The 14,439-nt window shown below is 42.3% G+C and overlaps 1 long non-coding RNA gene across 1 annotated transcript; it reads left to right on the forward strand.

The window, feature by feature from the left end:
* The first annotated feature begins 661 nt into the window (after positions 1–661).
* On the forward strand, positions 662–12,514 carry LOC144093506 (uncharacterized). Its single transcript, XR_013306291.1, has 5 exons — positions 662–1,316; positions 5,255–5,361; positions 7,967–8,080; positions 8,323–8,478; positions 12,402–12,514. It is a non-coding gene; the product is annotated as an uncharacterized LOC144093506 (long non-coding RNA).
* Positions 12,515–14,439: the final 1,925 nt, after the last annotated feature.

Raw genomic sequence — 14,439 nt, forward strand, 5'->3', positions numbered from 1 at the left:
GGTATCCACTGGTGCCACGCCCTGAGGGCCGCTGCTCGGCGAATACCATTCATGGCCACGTTCACATCCAACAAGCTTGTCACAACATCACACAGGTGTTTATCATGATGCAGCAGCAGCTCATCATTGCTGTTGGCCAGTGCTGAATTTTTTGGCGTGGTACACGGAATCATCCACCGAAACGCGCGACGACTGTTACTCGCCAGATTCTTGCAGCCCCACGAGGGAGAGCAGCTTTTCCGTCGGCTTCAAGTATCCTCTTTCGTGCAGGGCCACTGGCATTGTAACGCACATTCTGCATGATCGTTTTACTACGCACCGATGCTGCACGGGACAGCAAGCGGTTGTATGTACACTCCAATGCAGCGTTCGGGCCACACACATACTAAAGAGACACAACGCGCAGGACGCACGCAGAGAACACAGAAAGACAAAAACCCATTCCAAAGCGCCTGTTCATTCAACTCTACACTGCGCTAACTGCGCACATGTTTCCGACCAGCGACTGCGGGCTTGGCTAGTGCTTCGACTTCGCCAGGGCTAGCCATGGCCAAGCTGCCGTTGTGCGGCTTTGCGACATCAGCGACGAAAGCATGAACGCGAATACGCGAATGGCGCTATGAATCCGTGCAGCTCTGTAAATTGCAAATGGCGTGGCTGCGCCGCTAACTTGTAGACATGCTTGCAGAGGTAGTCGGTGCGAACAGTTGGAAGTTTAATCGACTGAAATTGCTCAAGGAAAGTCAGCGGCACTGCATTTTTATTGTTTCTGTGCATTGCGAGTGACTTTGGCGGCAGCCACTCGGCAACGTCTCCGGTTTGGCGAACTTGTGAGAAGGTGAGCCTTTTGTTCTCAAATTTTGAAAGTGGTTTTTTGTTTGTATTGTAACCCTGCGTCTCGTCGCATGTTATGTTCACGATAACATCAGTACAATGTGCATGCGCTTTCTGTCTCTATTTGAAGTAACATTGGTCGATCAGCGTAAACTTTTGGATTCAATTAAGCACGAACTGTCCATGTTGGTACTGCGTGTCGAATGTGTTTTGAGATGATTCTGCGCAGGAGATGGTCTTCTGATAATTTGTGTACTACCAGATATAGTCTAGAGGTTTGAAACCATTTATCACACTGAAACAACGTTCGAAAACTGTTTTGTGTTCATGCATCTGCTGTCCTTAAACTTGACTTTTCGGCAATCATTCGCACGGCTCCTTTGGATCTGGACAATTGACTACTGTTGCTAGGGGTGCCTGGTAGCAGAGCTCCTGGGGACGCCCAGTGGGTCATCTGTTTATCCAAGTGCCGAGTACCAAAGGTACCATTCCTGACTTTTTTCCCAGTCCGTTAACCTCATATTCTATGTACAAATGTTAGCGCAAAAATAACAGACAATCACAAGAAAGGTGGACAAGACAACGCGCTACTGACAACTGATTTTTTATTGAAAGAAAACACATAATATATAGGTTCAGCGTCACACCACCTATCAGCTGCAGCAAACGTGAGAAAGATGAGTAGGGTCATAAAAGCGATAAAAGAAAAAAAACTCCAAAACTATTTTATCGCTTCTGTGACCCTACTCATCTTTCTGACATTTGCTGCAGCTGATAGGTGGTGTGACGGTGAACATATATATTATGTGTTTTCTTTCAATAAAATATCAGTTTTCAGTAGTGCGTTGTCTTGTCCAACTTTCTTGTGATTGTCTCTTATTTTTGCGCTAACATTTGTACATAGAACTGTGCACCAACTAGCCCCGCAACAAGTGTTACTTGAGAACCTCATATTCCTTGCAAAGATTACAGTATGTAATCAGGTAGTAAAAAAATGGGTAACTTCTGCATATATCAGAACAGTTCAGAGAAATGCACATGCAACATCAGTATTCTCTCGGTAGACTTTCTGAGACCTGGATTTATTTCTTCTAGGACAGTGGCAAGCAGTAGGTCAACTGTACGCAAATTTATTTTCCTCTGGTGCAAAGTAAAGAGTGAAAACATCATAAGACAAGTCTCTTAGTCTGTTTCATTCTCACTGCATTTGGCCAAAGCATAATGAAATGCTTTAGTTCTTATACCCTAGCTCCTTTACTTTGAGCAGTAGATATTGACAGTGAACAGCAAGGCAACTCTACTTGCTGACGATTTTGCCTTCGGCAGCAAAACAGGAAATACCTTACCCCATGTGTTATCTCGACAGACTCAAAACTGCGATGGACAGCTGCGTCCACAGCTGCTATCACCTCTCAAGTGCATACGCTCGTAAGACACATAATAACTCTGGATTGCCATTTACATAGCCTTGCTCATTGCAGTTGCCGATAAACACCTCGCAAGTGGTACTATTATGCACTCTTTTCTTTGGCACTATGTATGAGCTTCTGTTCTCGCGCTTTCTAGAAATAATGCATGCAGTTTTGAAGTGCGAAAAGGGAATTTACGTTTAACTAGATTGTCATGTCAGTATATTACAGCCAAATTGTACATTGATGTCAGTGCTGGTGGTTTCTTTTCATTATTTTAGGAGAATGTTATAATTTCACCTATAGCAAATAATAGCCCTCACTAATTAGCTGTTTTTGTCATGTCCAGTATTTTGATATGCTAAGCCACCAAAGCATGATTCAGAATGTGGTCAGAACTAAAGGCACTGAGTCTTTCGTGTCACTAAAAAATGTGCTTTATACCCCTGTCACACGGCATTCCTCGAAGGCCTTTCCAGCAAAGGCACCATTTTTCACCAAAGGAGCGAAAGCTTAAAGGAGCAGCGATGCAGCTACACGGTGCAGCCCAAAGGTGAAAGTCGTTCAGGCTTAGCACCCGCTGCTATACTCAAGGTGGCTGAAGTGAGTGTTTTAAAATCAAAGTGGTGTATTCTGCTCATTCGTTGAGCTTTGACAGTTTTTTTTATTCTGATTGCTTCCTTAAAAGTACTGCAACAGCTACTCTCATCAGCAGGAGCAGGTTTTGTACGTGTATTGCCTTGGCCACCACGGGCGCTCGGTGTGGCCGCAACACTTTCACTGTCTTGAAATTTGAACATAAAACATAAGCATCCGTACAAAAACCAAAGCCAGACACACCTTTCATATTTAAAAAAAATGTTTTCGAACATTATTAGCTGTATCTATTTGTTTTATTGCTTTTACTTTTTGACTTTGGATGGCACTGCGATCACAGGTTCTCGAAGGCCACGCCTTCGGGCTCCGAAGGTCTCGGTTGAGCGCCTTCGCCTCCAAGGCCCTTAGCGGAAAAGGCGCAACATTTGTACCGTGTAGCTGCACTCCTTACGCCTTTGGATATAAGGACCCGATTCTCAAGGGCCTTTGCGGTACCCGTGTGACAGGGGTATTAGCGTGGTATGGCTGCTTGAACACCTGTCCCTGGTATCTCACAAACTGAATAAGGGAGGGAAAAGCCTCAGGGTGCTTGCCGACGTTTCAACAAGAGGACTTATCTTTGTCTGGCAAAGCATTCATCATTGGTGGGGTTCAAATAAGGTTTTCACTTCGAGGAGAAAGGCCTGTTGTGTGGGACGAGGGTGCGATGTGGGAAGTGCGTTACGATGGGGAGCGTGAACCTTGACCAGGCATGATGGCTGCTAAAGAAGATTAGCCGGTTGACCTGCAAAACTGTGAAAAGAAAAGGCCAATTCAGTAGAAAGGAATCTCGGGGTATGGAGCGTGGAGAGATAGTGGGCTTGAAAGGCTTTATGTCCAGCCGCAACAGGTGGCTTGGTATGGCTGGCTGCCTTTTCCTGAAAAACTAGGATAAAGGAATTAAGCAGCATGGCAGAATAAAATACCAGGGGGGGGGGAGGGGGCAAAATAATTTGAAGGAAAAATAGAAAATGAGGGCAGGTTCCGAGAAAAGGCAAAAAGAAGGGGGGGGGGGAGTGTGGGAGCCAAGGTTCCAAGAAGTGACGTCAGGAGGTGCAGGCCATGCGGTTAAAGTATAACGATAAATTAAAGAAAGCAGGAAAGGAGGGGGAAATTATGGGTTGGGAAACCTCTGTTCATGTGCAAGGCCTTTTCAAATAATTACGCCAATTCCGGAATGTACAGAGCTGGCCACATTTAGTGCTAACATGTGAGCGCATGGCCGCACTCTTTAGAAGTCCACTGCGTGCGGCGCAGCCACTCATCGCTGCAAAATGGCGCAGGAGGAGGTGCACCTGGATGTGATGCTTCGTGTCATCTTTTACACTTTGATGTGCGGCAATGTCAGACGCAGTGGGCCAAAGAGCACAGCCATGTGCTCGCATGTTTTAAGAGTGGACAACCCTGTACTTGAGAGATTCTAAGTTTTCTCTGTATATGTTGACCCCAGACGAAAACAAGTCGTCTTGTCGAAACGTTGGCAAGCACCCTGAGATTTTTCGTTCCCTTATTCACTTTGTGTCAAAAAACCATCTGCCTACTCTCTCTCTACCATGCACTCCACATCTTGTACGGTTATCTTTGTATGTATACACCAGTGATAAATCAGGAAGGAAATCAAGGGATTTGTATTTGTATTGCTTAACACTTACTTTAAAGCTACATCATGAGGGTATAGTTGAAAATGTGTTACGGGGGCTTGGTTGTGTGTCGTGACTGGTTTCTCTTTATCAGGGCTACTTGACAGCCACCATGAAACGCAGGCTTTTGAAAAGTCGTTCCTCAAATAAGAGAGCGTTTCCACTGTTACAATGGAAATGTTATTTCCTGCAGAAGGAACCTTGTAACTTCTTTCCTGCCTTAAAAACCCAGTATTTATTTGTCAGTTTCAGCAAGCAAAGGTCTGTTTCATGGCACATACTTTCCACTACATTGCGTGAAAATTGTGCAGCACAGGCCCACCATAAAACTAGGGGCATAGTATACAAATTGCTTGTATGCAACTACTTTGGCGCTAAAGCATGCATAGCATGGTCTTAAAGTCGGATTCTTTTCATTTGCAACTGGTTCATAAAAGGCCTATTCTGGCAAAAGGCATTTAGCAAAATTGACTTCCTCTGAATGCTTCTAAGGATAACTTCAGTTCATTCAGGAAAATGTATATTCACAATATCTCTTAAAGGCATGATTGTTCATATCAGCTCTTGTTACCTCACAGTATTTAGTTTTGTGCCTCCAGCATCACTGACTTGCATCATTAGTTAAATAGAGTAGTAAAATGCTCGCTGTTAGTTTAAACCACAACTTATGATGGGGCTGTGCACTTTTTGTTGTGTTGCATAAAATATACTTATGTATGAAACAATTTCTTTCAGCTGCACTTCACATGATTCAAATTCCACCAGAAGAAAGGCTGCAACACAACACTGCTCACTAACTGTTGCTTTCCCAGCACATAACATGCCATAACAGCACATAGCAGGTAAGATATGAACAAAAACAGTGCATGTATATGTTCCGCACATGCATTTTGTGCACTACCAACACTATATGATTAACTGATGTCATGTAAGAGAGAGCACACAAATCATTTTTTGTATATATTGCGGCATGGTTATTTCAAGTTTTAAACTGGCCATTGAAACAACCCATTGTATCACCGCTGGTTACCCGGTGGCACTGGGGATCGAACTCCGCATCTCCCGCTTGCGAGGCAGATGCTCAGACCACTAGGCCCGTCCTGCGGTCCCCCCACTGACGTTGCTTACACCAGGTGCTGTTAAAGCCCCGTTATGTATGTTAAATGCATTTTAGAAAGCCATTCACTTCCAAAGTACCATTTTATCTTTATAGCAAAACCACAGTTCACCTAGCTAGACAAACCTGCTGCATACAAGCCAGCAGAAGGGCTGCACGTACCTGCTTTGTTAGGAAAACAGAAAAATCAAGCAGAGCCTGCCCTTCATGGTGCATTATACCCTGATTTTGATCAATGATAAAGATGGGCAGATTGTCGTTCCATTGAACACGTGCATGATACATTCGTAGAATCGAAAAGGCAAGTATTATTGCAAAATCTTCAAGCAGTGTTTATTCTTAGAGAAAACATACCATGAAAAAAGTGTTGGATTAGTTATGGTGCACCTTGTATGGTGAAAGGGGCTCACACTTTGTGAAAGGCTTAATTCTGGAATAACGACAGCATTTAGGCTAGTTGGGTAACCATGTTTAGGTAGTGGATGCGCTCAAAAAGACACTGGAAGTAAGCGCACTGTGTGGAAATCTCTTTCGGTATCCTTGTCTTTTTGAGCGCTTTCATGATCTAAACCTAATTTTGCAAGCGAGCAAGGAAAACAGATATTCAAATTCTGATAATTAGGGATAAAAGATCATGTTTCATGGTGTTGCTTAAAGTGTACATTGTATCGCTATTGCTGTATTGCAGCACTTCCGTCGTGGCATTGCATTGCAGCATCTTGATTTTGTTTATATAATAGGCAGTCCTTTTCTTGCATTCGATTGCAACACTTTAGGAGTTACTACAGAGTTGCGTGGTAGCAAACTCTCAGATTAACGGTTTACATTATTACACCAGCATAACTTGCTAAGTGTTTCACTGCAGTCTTGTTACTAGAACAGCCTCTTGAAAGTATTCAGCCTGGTGGTCATTGAGGGTTACTGTTCACATATCAAAATGCCGGATCAGCTGTATACTCTTTACATCTACCAGAACTAAGGTACATTTCATGACATGCTGGTTGACGAGTGCTGGAGCACCAGACTGGGGATTTGGATGAAACAATTTTCAAATGTGTGCTCGGTATCACGCTGTTTTGTTCCAGTTGTGGAGAGGTTTTCTTTTCATATTTGTTCTATCAAACATTAAAATTTTGGGCAATATGTTGTTGCCTTTATCTTGTGTTCTCTTTGTTGTTGAGGTTTAGTTTTTGTGGAACAAGCACTCCACTCTATTACTTTTCAGTATAATTTAAAATTTGTAGGGCATGCCATGAATAAAACTTCTACTTGAATAATCAGCATGTGTTTAATTTCTTCATTGTTGCTATAGAAACTAAGTTGAGACAGCTTGTATTTTAGCTCTGGTTAGAATTTTTAGGAGAGCCTCAGTAATATAATCACATGACCAACACAAACTGGGTATTATTGGTTGTGCAGTGAAAAACGGTTTTAAAATATTAACAGCTGTCATTGTAGGACTGGCCTAAAATGTTTTGTGCTCTATGTAGCTCTTCTCTGAGGCAGGATTAACTCATCTGTACCTGCAGCCTGATACCGCCAAGATTTCAATTCTTGGGTGAACTTATATGATTTTTTTTCACTGAGCAAACTTGCATCTTCTTGAAGCATGGAACTGGAGCTGATTCTTAACAGATCTAGTGTAGCGAATTTGATTATCCTTTCCCTTAGTTTACATTCACCTCAGGACAATGGCCTCTTCCAGTTTAATTATCTGTGTCTTGCACCAGCTGCATGCCACACTATCCTCAGAAATCTAATCTTATCTAGTGAGCTTATAATCAGCTATCTCCTGCTATACTTTTCTTCCTGTGAAATTCATTTTGTTGGGATACAATGCGCAAGCTGTTTCCTGGCGTGGTGCTCGGCTTATCTGGAATGAAATTCTTGGGAAATGGGTCTCTGATCTTACCTTGAGTAGAAGAAATTAACTTGTGCTAAGGCCCTCTTTGGCCACAGATGCCCTTGTGCCATTAAAATCCATCAAATTAATTCTATTGCCCTAAGATACTATTCGTGATTCATTCTCTGCATTGTGTGCCCTGGCCAGATCCATTTTCTTCTTTTAATTTCTGCCAGAATATTAACAACTTCCCTGTTCATCCCTGTTTTGGTTTCACTCGGTCAGTTATGCTATTAATAATTATAATCACTTTATAAGGGCATCAAGTTTGCCACTCTGCAAAATGATATATATGGTTGGTCTTGTATGTCTTTACTTGTGTGGGAATGTTTATTTTGTGCTCACTGTCTAAACAACCTTATTTGCCTATCATATCCTAAGCCCTTCTATACCTGTCTTCCTTCCCCCTGGCTCTTTCTCTTTTCAGTCATTCCTCTTTCCTTTACACCGGCCATTGGTCACAAGGCTGCTGTGGGAACGACAGTCAGCACTGCGCCCTTTTTTTTTCATGGAACCTGCACTGCTACTATTAACACTAATAGTACGGTATCAGTATTTTTGTGATACTGCATTTATTGTTATTTATGAAGTAGTTGGCTAAGGCAATGGTTGCAGTGTTGGATATTACAATATATCATGCATATATCTTGCTTGCAATATATCAGTGTGTTCACTATTACACTACCCTCTATTTCTTTCAGTTCAGTTATTTGGCTATAGATATATTGTGCTTCTTAACTAGTTTAGTCGACTCAAACTAAAACTTTGCTCTTTGTGTCGCAGGTAGAATCTACAATGAATGCTGCTCTGTGTCTTGTAAGCAGGAGGCAGTGTTAAATGGAGCCATGAACTTTCCTTGGAATTGAAAAGCCTTTGCCGTATTATGTGCTGAACCACGAGTGTGAAGAGGAAAATGTCATGTCTTGGATTTCTGCGGAGGTGAGCCATCGCGGTGATTCTACCAGTGCGAAAGACAGGGACGAGAAAGGAGACAAGGCAGGCGCTGACTCACGACTAAAGTTTATTGACGTCCAGCATCATTTGGTCAGTTGGCTTTTTTTTCGTCATGTCTTTTTGTTGTTTCATATTTCATTCATTTTGTACTTGCTGTGTCATGCCTTGTATTGCTTTTTTTTTCTTCCTCTTTTTTTCTGGCCTATTCTTCTGTTATGTATCCTCATCCCCCCTGCAATAATGCCTTCGGGCGCTGCAGATATTTCCAATAAATAAATAAATAAATATATAAAAAGCCAAGCAACACCATAAACCACGTAGTTACAGATAAGCATACAGGACAACATGAGTCAAAAATCGCCCTCAACATTTCCCTGATCGAGATAGTCCCAACTGATTGCGTGGTAACACGATAGACAACACACTCACATATTCGTCACGCAGTCATAAGATGTGTCTAGCCTCGATAATCTCCCATTTAATCTCTCTGGATTTACTGCCAAAATGCGTGTTGCCGAAAGGAAAGGGTAGTAGCCTTCACATCCTGTGCAGTGTACAGCAGAGTTATCCCAACCACCTAACCAAGCTCCTACCCTCTTGTGTTCCTGTAGTCTTACATTCATACACCTTCCAGTTGCACCTACGTAAACCAAACCACAAGATAATATCTGATACCGCATTCACTTTACAAGGTACATATACATTTCACTCTACACGTGTACTTTTCTCGAGCCACATTCACAGAATTATTCTTAAAATTTTACATACTTTAGACAACTTATTAGGGGCCGAGAAACCCACATTTATATCATACCTTCTGGCCACATTTTTCAAATTGTGCGACAATCTATGTACATACGGTTACACAACTGGTCTTATGGCATCTCGCTGGCTGGCACCAGTCTGATTGTGCCAGTCACCGCGAAACTGTCTCAGCTTCTTTAACAATTTATCACATGCTCTTGCAGTAACAAGGTTGGGAAATCCTGCATTCGTTAACCTTAAAATCTGCTCTTGGAAACTAGTCATGCTGTGAAAGCATAATTTCATCAATTCTGAGCCCACGCTAGAAAGTGCAATGCTATCTTTCACTAGCTTAGAATGGTCGACATGTAGCCAGGTAGCAGCTTAACACTCGCCAGCACTCATAAAGTGTGCAGAACATCAAGGTAAGGTCCAGAAACCACAGCTCTTTTCTTGGGACATTTACTCCAAGGTAAACTTGAGATAAAGGCCTTGCTCCTTAAACAACTTGAGAATATGTACAGGTCCCGAACTATCACAACCTTTATAAAAGACCAGAAAATCATCGACGTAGCAAAAGATTTTTCCCCCAGCCCATGCACGTTCTGGACAATTATTCTATCCACCCTACTCAAGAAAATATCGCTTAGCACAAGTTCAACCTTCGAACCACTACATATTCGAGACTTTAGAACACATACCGCACTGCGCTGCTCTACAAACATGCTCTTCAAATAAATGCTATTCAATAACGTGCTCTTCAGATAAATTTCAGAAAAGGGTTCATGCAAAATTGTTTCTGGTTATTTGCAAAAGCATCTGTCTACTTCGCATCTTGAAGATGCATTTCTTGTACTCAATTCGCAGTGTGGTTGAGTATTTTATAAATGAAAATCCAGCGGATTGTCTTGTGATTTGTGTCGATGTAGAACTATTTTATTCTATCCCGTATGAAGATCTTGTGAAAAGCTTATGAATGTGTATATTGGAGCACAACGATGAGCTTCTATTTAGGAACGGGTGTGTAACAAGTCTTTTTTGGCACTTGCCTCCTTTTATTTGAAGTGAAGAGCATGTTTGTGGAGTATGGCAGTGCGGCATATGTTCAAAAGTCTGCTAAATGTATCGATTCGAAGGTTGCCCCTGTGCTAAGCAATATTCTCTTAAGCAGGGTGGATGGAATTATTGCCAAGAAATTGCATGGGCTGGGGGGGAAATCTTTCGCTACGTCTATGATTTTCTGGTCTTTTACAAAGGTTGCGATAGTGTGGGACCTGTAGATATTGTGAAGTTGTTTAAGGAGCAAGGCCTTTGTCTTAAGTTTACCTTGGAGAAAATGTCCCAACAAAAAGAGCTGCGGTTTCTGAATCTTACCTTGATGTTCTGCACACGCCATGTGTCTTAGGGATATTCACCCAGGAGTGTTAAGCAGCTACTTGACTGTTGGTCGAACGATTCTAAGCTTGCGAAAGATAGCATTGCGTCGTCAAGTCTAGGCTCAGTATTGGTGAAGCCATGCTTTTACAGCTTGACAACTGGTTTCCAAGAGAAGATTTTAAGGCTAATGAAAGCATGATTTCCCAACCATGCTAATGCAGGAGCTTGCGATAAATTGTTAAAGCTGAGCATATAAGATTGGGCAAGTTGGTCAGACATGCTAAAGGTAAGAATGGCGCAGCATCAAGTAACGAGGACAACAGGAGAGCACACCCATGCACAAGTGCCAACCTTGGAGCGGATACAGAATCCAAGGGCGCGTACTTGACATTCAGCGTTGGCAGCCAAGTATCGGGCTCGTTCAATCTTTAGCGTTAAAATCCGTGTTTCCTCGTTTCCTTGACTGTCAACGCTGAATGTCAAGCACGCGCTCTTGGATTCTGTATCTGCTCCAGGGTTGGCACTTGTGCGTGGGTGCGCTGTCCTTCTGTCCTCGTTACTTGATGCTGCGCCATTCTTCCCATTAGCATGTTAAAGCTGAAACCCCTTCGCAGGGACTGGCACGATCAGGCCGGGGCCAGCCAGTGAGATGCCAAAAGACTGACTTTGTTACTGTACGTACATAGATTGTTGCAAAATTTGAAAACTGGCCAGAAGGTATGACGTAAAAATGGTGTGGTCGGCCCCTAATAAGTTGTGTACAATCTGTAAAATTGTTAATAATTTTGTAAATTTTATTAGGGAAAAGTGCATGTGTCGAGTGAAACATGGCAACATATATGTGCCTTGCAAAATGTATGTCCTGTGTCGGATACCATTGTCATGTGGTTGGGTTTATGTTGGTGAAACTGGAATGTGTATCTATGTAAGACTACAGGAGCACAAGAGGTATTTGGATATTGGTAGGGGTTGTAACTTATCTGCACATTGCAAGGGATGTGAAGGCTGCTAGCCATTCCTTTTGGCAACACACATTTTGGCACTACATTCAGAGAAGATTAACCAGAAAATTATCGAGGCTAGACACATCTTATGACTCGGTGACGAATGTGTGAGTGTGCTGCCCATAACGTTAACACGCAGCGGGGTGGACTGTCTAGATGAGAGGAATGTTAAGGGCAATATTTTACTTATGTTGGGATGTAGCTTATTTGTAATTGTGTAGTTTGTGGTGTTTGGCTTTTCTATATACTCCCTGTTCACTTCAATAAACTTCAGTTGCGAGTCAGTGCCTGTTTTGTTTCCTTTCTCGTGCTGATAGATTCAAGTACTTGTAGAGTAGATTCACTGAATTGTTTACTTGCAGAGGCTTGTGAAAAAAACCACAGTAATTTTCTTTCCTTTATGCAGAATGGAAGGTTGAAATTTTTTTACTTAAATGTTTGCAGCATGAAATTCCATTCGGAAAGGTAAAACCCACTGTATTGTACATTTTGTGTGCAATGGTGCCGATGGCTGCATGCAACTGAAAACATTCGTCCAGGTTATCTAGCTAGCGTCCTTCTTCCTTGTGTCACATTTTCTGAAATAATATTTTGTCAGATTTATTTCAATCAGAATTTCTAAGAACTTATTAATTACACCAAATTTGGTGATCATATATGACATAATTCAAAGCGTGATGATCATTGGTATTTTTTAGTCTGGGGCAGTACAATGAGAAGTACATAGTATATAGTAAAATTAAATATGACCAGTCTAACATAAACAAAACTACTCTTTTTTAGAGGAAAATTTTGCTACCAAAGTACTGGAGTGACATGGCATGATGAAGACGTGGACAGTGTGCTGTATTCATGATGGCACGAGAACTTGCGTAAAGTACTTCAGGCAATTGGTGAGTACCTTGGTGCTGTGCTTTTGCTTATGGAGCTGAATTATGTTTTTAATCTAAGAGTGTATCTGAAAACTTAAGCAAAAATTGAGTAGTATTTATATATTCTTGCACCAGATACCACTGTGAGAATTGGTTATTAATGATGTGTCTTATTAATGATTATTAATGATGTGAATATAGTAAGCATGGCTTTTGAGCTGAGTGCCTCCAATGTATAAAAAAAATGGCCACAGGGCTGCTCCACGACACGTGGAGCAGCCCAGTGTAGCACATTCAGGCTTCATGGAGTGGAGAATGAAGGCAGTAAATAATTAAGAGTAGAAAACACAGCACAAACCACAGGACCAGGAAGCTGACAGGACACACCAACTCTGATGACACTCTTTGCATGAAGGGTGTTTTAAACTTGCCTGTCATGTAATACAAGATAGAGGTCGCACAGGACGGGTGTTAAATATGAGTTGATGCAGACACCTTCTGTCATTACGTAGTACTCACTGTAGAACTCGAGCAAGAAGCAAAGGTAACAGCTGAGCATGGCCAGACTCTTGTGCTTTCCTCCACAAGCAATCTGGAATTGCACTTAGAAATCTTTTATGCTTTCGCTTGACATATACATCATTGCTGCATGTAGAAAGGAAAAGTACATACCCTTGATGTCAAGTGACAGTGCACTCACAGGGCCGGTAACAGCTCACTGAAGTGTTGTGATATATCTACAGGGCACCTCATGAGAAATTCTTAGGCATCAGAACACAGAGCCCTTGCAGAAATTCTCTCAACGTTTGTTGCCACATGGACCTCTTCATAATCAATGACCCTAAAAGGCGAGTCTTCCTTTAGTGTTACAAAAAAAGGCCTAGGACATGGGTTTTTTTGCTTCTCCATTTGTGTCAAAATGTTTGCTAGCGAGATCTTTCGCAGATATATAATTATTTCACAAAATGTCAAGAAGGAGACTGAAGCTGCGCCAAACAGTACCAGCAAAAAACGTATCACAGCTGTTCAAGAAGCAGAAAGACTCATGCCTTCATCCTTCTTTTGCATCAGACAAATGAGGACAGTTCGTCTTTCTAGGTCATCATTTTGAAAAGATTCACATGGCAACGGCCTTTGGTTAAATTTCTGCAAAGAGCCCTTTTTGAAAACTTGAGCATCCGTTCCTCGTGAGGCACACTGCAGAGATATTGGAATGCCTTAGTGAGCTGCAACCGGTACGTGTGACTGCATTTTCACTGACATCAGATATTAGTACATTTCCTTGCACGTGCTGATATAATGGAAACTATGAGTGAAAACATGCGGTTTGGGGGAAGTGCGCTTCCTGGGGCCGTATTCCAAGTTTGTGTCATAATAAAAAGCATCATAATCTGCCGCAACGGGCACACCTGATTGGTCAAAACGCCGGAAGTGGAAGTGGCGGTTCGGATGCAGCGAAAAGGGTCGAAGAAACCAGACGGTGACGTCAAACATATAGCTCATAGTGTATGCAGCAGATGCTCGACAGCCAACATGGCGGCACGCTCTGAAGTAGAGCCTCTCGCTTCGAAGTGAACTTGTCGATGTTACTGCGTTTTTCGGCCCGGGAACTGGATATAAACTGGGTGCGGGACTTTCGCTTCGTCTTGTCTTGCCTATAACAAATTAGATGGACGATAAATTCGGCAAGTGTCCGGCCTTTTTCAGATGTTACCAATGTTCCTTGCTCGCTAAGTTGTGCATTGAGTACTATGTACAGAAAGGCACCTGCATTGAATTGTATCTGGCGCCTCTCCTGAGCTACTTTCTATTTGCACAAAATGACAGACAACCGTAAAGGCTTTCATGCTCACAGTGCCGCCTGGGAAGCGCATTTTGTCTGCTTCTTTCTGGACCTGTGGTTTTTACTGTTTAGTGTTATGAGAAATGAATTTTGGGCAATAAATTAT

This window comes from Amblyomma americanum, chromosome 1 (genome assembly GCF_052857255.1).
Source record: "Amblyomma americanum isolate KBUSLIRL-KWMA chromosome 1, ASM5285725v1, whole genome shotgun sequence".
Taxonomy (NCBI): domain Eukaryota; kingdom Metazoa; phylum Arthropoda; class Arachnida; order Ixodida; family Ixodidae; genus Amblyomma; species Amblyomma americanum.